The sequence below is a fragment of the Macrotis lagotis genome, chromosome X (genome assembly GCF_037893015.1).
Source record: "Macrotis lagotis isolate mMagLag1 chromosome X, bilby.v1.9.chrom.fasta, whole genome shotgun sequence".
NCBI classification, from domain to species: Eukaryota; Metazoa; Chordata; class Mammalia; order Peramelemorphia; family Peramelidae; genus Macrotis; species Macrotis lagotis.
The window spans coordinates 300,902,399-300,908,398 of NC_133666.1; the positions used below are offsets into that span (position 1 = coordinate 300,902,399).

Here is a 6,000-nt window from a genome sequence, read left to right on the forward strand (position 1 = left end):
TGTCCAGATGACTCATTTCAATCTCTGCATTCTATTTCCCTCTTAAAAGAGTTCAGCTTTGGGGGTGCTTGGAATCCCTCCCTATTTGTTCCTGCCTTACTCCAGTCAAGGTGACTTCTGACAATCACTTGATTTAGTTATCACATGGGAATTGCCCCATGGTTTTCAGTAATGGTGATATGCCATAGCAGTATTGAATAATTAAGAGAATTATGATTAATTCCAGATAATTGATTGGTATTATAGTTTCCCACCTCAGATTTTATTTTAAATACTGTTCAAAAGTTGAATTATTAGGTTTTCTTTGATAGACTCATGATGTGTTAAGCCTGTGACATAAAAGATTTAGTAATATCTTTTAATGATAACTGTTATATCTGTCTAAATTACTTACTACAGCTAGCCATGTACAAAATAATAACACTCATCTCACCTGTTAATTAGGCAAAAACAACAACAAACCCCCAATGTCCAAGTATTAGATTAAAAAAAATTGTATCACGAATGATCAGCCAAATGAATTTACAGTAGAGGGTGATTATAATGATTAAAAGAGATATAGATTGGAGTAGTCTTATGTAGGGTATGCCTGCAGATGTTTAATACACTTCTTTAACACTTTGTAGTTGTCAGAAAGCTGTCACATTTTTTAATTTTATTTTTCCTATCAGTGCAATAGATAAAACAGCTATTAGCCCCTTGAAAAGATCAGAAAACAGAGACCTTGTGTGATCAATTGATTTGCCTACACTTTCATAGCTAATAAATGGTAAAGTGGAGACAAATATGGTTTTCCTGAGTTGCTAGTAATCTTTTTGCTATTACATATTATCTGTTATAAGTGCTTTTTATTGATGAAGTCACATTGCCTCTTTTTAAACACAATTTCCCTTTTGAGACTGCCAAACATCTCTTAAATGACATATTCTATAAGTTTTCTTGGATTCAAAGTGAAAACCACTATTAAAATATATTCTTTTTGAAAAAAAAATTAAGACATTTTCACTTTCCTAGTTTTGGGGACCTACCTGTAATTTCCAATATAAAGATAATTCTTCTTAGCAGAGAAAACAAATAAAACTGAGCAATAATGCATTCTCTTCTTTTTAGCTATTATTGTTTAATTCACATCAAACAATGGTTCTATCCCTTTTTTAAAAATATACATTAGCTAGTAGATTAGAAGAATCCTTTAGCTATAGTTTACCTAACTTTTAGCAAGACTTTAAAGATTTTTTATTCATTTTTTTTTGCTTTTGTATCACTTCTATTTCCTAATGTATTCTTTCCCTTAATCCCTCCCAGAGAACAATCTTTACAATAAAGAATTTTAAAAGGAAATAAAAGTAGTTCAGAAAAATTAACTAATATATCAAGGAGTCTGACATTTCAAATTTTCAATGTTTACCATTAATAAGTATTTATTTTCTCTCCTTTCCACTTTCCTTACTGACTGACAAAAATAAAACTTTTGGGACAAATATACATACTCTTTTTTATGATGTTAATCTGGAAATAATGTTTTGCATGATTTGTATGCATTAAGAGAATTATGATTCTTAACTTCTCAATGGAAGGGAGAGAATTTGGAACCCAAATAAATATAAAAGTGAATTAAAACAAAGAAATAAGCATAATCAAAATAGAAAGTAAGAGGGTGCTTATAAATTGGTGAATGGTTAAACAAATTGCATCCCATGAATATAAATTGGATATTTTTGAACCATAGGAAGTAATGAGCGATTGTTTCAGAAGACTTGAATGAACTGATACAAGGTACAATGAGCAGAACCAGTAGAATAATTTGTACAATAACAAAAAAAGTAAAGATAAATTTGAAAAAGTTGAGAACTTTAATCAATACAATTATCAAATAATGATTTCAGAGTACCAAGCATTGGTACCTACCTCCTGAGAGAGATGATGGACTCAAAATGCAGATTGTCATATATTTTTGGATGTGGCTAATATTGGAATTTGTTTTGATTGACTATGCATCTTTGTTACAAAGGGTTTCATTCTTCAAATTGCAGTGGTGGAACTAGGAGGGGAAGAATATAAATACTTACCAATCTAAAAAAATTTATAAAATCAATCATTAGAAAACAACTTATTAGAATTTGGGGGGATGACTCATGTTCTTATATGAATCAGTTTCTAATATATCTTGGATATGAAACCTTTAACAGAATTTACTGCAAAGTAAATCTGATTTTTATTGGATTAACTTTCACTTCGTTTTGACAAAGCTATTGATAAATTCTCATGCTATTCTTGTGGAGAGGATGGAAAGAATAAGGTGAGATAGATGAAGATAAAATTTATGTGGATTCAGATTTGGCTGGCTAACCAGACTGGTTGTTCATGGTTGTCTCAATGGAATAGCCCAGGCATCTTTACTGTGGCCTTGTGTTATTGAATATTTTTTTATCAGTCATAAGTAGTATACTTATTGGATTTTCAAATTGCACAAAGCTAGAAGGAATGAATTAGTCATGATTCAGAAAAAATCTTGATAGTCTAGTTAGTGCTTAGGCAATAAGCACTTACCTATATTGTCAGGCATTGTGCTAACTACTGAAAGGCGAAAGCAGCTTCTTACTGCTAGGAGCTCATGTTTCTAAAAGAGACAACATGGAAACAACTGCCCAAGACATAGAACGTAAAAGGGTAGGGTGATGGAAGACAGGAAAGGCCCCTTTTACGATTTGGGATTTGAGCTTGGTGTTGAAGGAAACCAGGAAGCCAGAAGACATGATGAGATAAGCGAATATTCTGGGTAAAGAGACAGCTATTGAAAAGATACAGTGAGGCTTCTAGGTGGCGTGGTGGATAGAACACTGACCCTGAGTTCAAATTTGGCCTCAGACACTTATTTAGCTGTTTGTCCCTTAACCCCGATTGCCTCAATTTTTTTTTTTAAAGAAAAGATACAGAGTTGGCAAATTGAGTATCATTTGTAGGAAATAATAAGAAAACCAATGTCACTAGGTTGTGTAGAGTATGTGGAAATTAGTAAAATATAAGAAGATTAGAAACTTAGGAAAGGACTACATTATAAAAGCCAAAGCAAATATTTTCTATTTAAACCTGGAATCATTAGGAACCCACCAGAATTTTTGTTAGAGGGATAATATGATTAGGAACATCACTTTGGCACCTGAGTGCAGGATGGACTAGAAGTGAGACTTGAAACATGGAGATCAACTAGAGGTCTAGGGGTAAGCTGACAGGACCTGAATGAGGCTGATTGTGTTGAGTGGAGAGAAGGGTATATGAATTACCTTGTGAGGATGTAAATAAGACATGCAACAGAAAAGCTGTGTGGGATAAGTGATTATGAGATGTTGAAGAAGACACTGAGGCTGCAAGCAGGACAATTGTGAGGATATTGGTGCCCTTGGTGTGGTTATAAGGAAATTTCAAATGGGGGGGATAGAGAGAAATTTCTGTTTTGAACATATTGAATTTGAGGTATGGACCATTCACTTTGTGATATCCTATAATTTGTTAATATGAAAATGGAAAATAGGAGACACTTCAGGGTTAGTTAAACAGAATTGGGAATATAGAGCAAGGGTTCTTAATGTGGTTTCCAGGGGGTCTATGGATAGATTCAGAGGGTCTGTGCACTTGGTTGGGGGGAAAACACCTTTCATTAATCTTAAAGTAAAATATTTAGTATTTCCTTCATTTATAAATTAATATACAAATTATTAGACTGAAAAGAGTTTTAGTCGCAAAAAAAGTCAAGAACTTTGGTCTAGAATAATCTAATTGATCTAGATTTGAGCAGAATCTAACAAGATGAAATTCAATAGGGATAAGAAAAATCAACTTCATTAGTACAAAATGGAGGAGGCATGGTTAGATGGTAGTTGTAAAAAGGTCAGGGGATTTAAGTGAATTAGAAACTCAGATCAATAAATTTAGCAGCCAAAAAAATTAATGTAATTTTGGGCTACATTAAAAGAAGTGACGTTTCTCAGAATTGGGAGGTATATAAGCCCACGGTAAATCTCATCTTATGGAACCTCATCTGGAGCATTGTGTTCAAATAGGTCTAAAAGTAGAGTGGGATGCTTGGAAAGGTTCAAGTCAGAGGTTGGATGACTAATTGCCATATTATAATAGAAATTCCTTTCTATTCCAGTTTGAGTTATCTATTTCATCTATCAAATTTTGTTATTCTGTAATTATAAAGAAAAGAATTGTGAATAAGTGAAAATATACATATATATGTATGTGCGAGGCAACTTGTGACTCAGATACAGTATTGGGCCTGGAATCAGGAAGGACCTGAATTTAAAATCAGCCTCAGAATTTTCTTAATCTGTGATCCTGAGCAAGTCACTTAACCTCTACCTGACAAAATGAGCCATATTGATCCATTAGAGAAGGAAATAGCAAACCACTCCAGTATCTTTGCCAAGAAAACCCCTTGAACAGCTATGGTCTAGGGGTCATAAAGAGTCTGACATGAACAACAACAAAATATTATATGTATATGTCATCTTTCCAAATAAGATTTCTCATAAAGATAGAATCTTCTGGGAGAAAACACTTATGAAATAGGAGGGAAGGACATTTGGGTACTTTGCAAAATATAGATAAGAATTTCTCAACTGTGTAACTTTTTAACTATGTGACCTTAAAAGAACTGTTTCTAACTTGTCAGAACAGTTTGCAATCAAATGGAGCTCTTACTTGAAAAAACAATTGACTTTTTTTTTTTGTTCCTCTACAGGTACTTTCAACTGACTTTCCCCAAAAGCAAATTCCTAGAAATTGAACATAAATGTTTCTACTGGGTTTTTGCTTATAAGAAGAAATGGACCCATGCACTTATATAGCTTTTTAATAGCGTTAACCAATGCATTTTTAGACATATTTTGATGTATATATCTATTATTCAAAAATTGATCTTTATTTTGAGTCCTAGGACTTAAAAGTAGCCTTTTTAAATATCAAGCAGCACCCTTAAAATGAAGCCAAGCTTTTTTATACCAGGTTGCAATCTGCTGGAAATATTGTATTTGTATGAAAACTTGCTTCCCCTACAGTTTTAGTATGGATGGATCAGGAGAACTGAAAAATTACCCAATTAAAGATTATTGTGACTTCAATGTATATAAATAGATTTTTATACTTCTATTGAAAGAAGACGCCTGTACATTCTTCCATCATCACTGTAAAGAAAAATAAATGATTATATTCACAGACTGTTTGGAATCCTTTCTGTAATAGGGAATCAATGTGAGTGACTCCTTTTAAAATTCCAAAATTAGACTTAGCTTCAACCATTGACATTAGATTTGGAAGGGAGTATTGGAGAATATACATACTCTTATTAAGTTATGAAAAGCTGAGCTACTTTCACTATTGTTTATACTTTGCCCCATTGTTGCTATTTTTCTTTACATGCAGCAAGTACTTTTTCTTTTTAAAGAAACATCATTTCATCATTACTTGGTTATTTACATAGTAATCAGATTTATAAGTACCCTCTATCACTGACATTCTCTAGTTTCATCCAAAAATAGTTTGAAGTGTGTCTCATGTTCCCTATCAGAATTAATCTATATAGGTATATCTATATCTGTTGCAATGAGAGGCAGTTTCTGGGCAAAGTTTCATAATGATTTTGATACTTTCCCAGTCAATGTTTCACCTCCAAGTACAAACATTTATTTGCTGAATTTCATAAGCATTGCACTATCATAATTCATTACTAAAATTGGAACAGTTTTATTGAATCATTTGCAGACTAAAACATACTGACATTCATCTGGCGGTGGAAAAGATATGAGTGGTTTTATGGAAAGGGAAGTACATCTGGGAAGTTGAACATACTATTTGGGGGTTGTGTAGTATGAGGTGGGGTGGGAATGGAGGAGAAGATAGCCTGGACTCTGGGTCTTTACTTCTGAGTTTGATAGCTTAATCTAGGAATATCCTGTAACCTCTTTGTACTTAAATTTAAAAAAAATTTTTTAAATG

The 6,000-nt window shown here is 32.9% G+C and overlaps 1 protein-coding gene across 1 annotated transcript in view; it reads left to right on the forward strand.

Annotated features, from left to right (window-relative positions):
• Positions 1-5,218, forward strand: part of MBD2 (methyl-CpG binding domain protein 2) — a 73,151-nt gene extending 67,933 nt beyond the window's left edge. Inside the window, exon 7 of the mRNA XM_074203717.1 lies at positions 4,748-5,218. The gene's annotated coding sequence lies outside the window, so the exon portion shown is untranslated. The remainder of the gene's footprint in view (positions 1-4,747) is intronic.
• Positions 5,219-6,000: the final 782 nt, after the last annotated feature.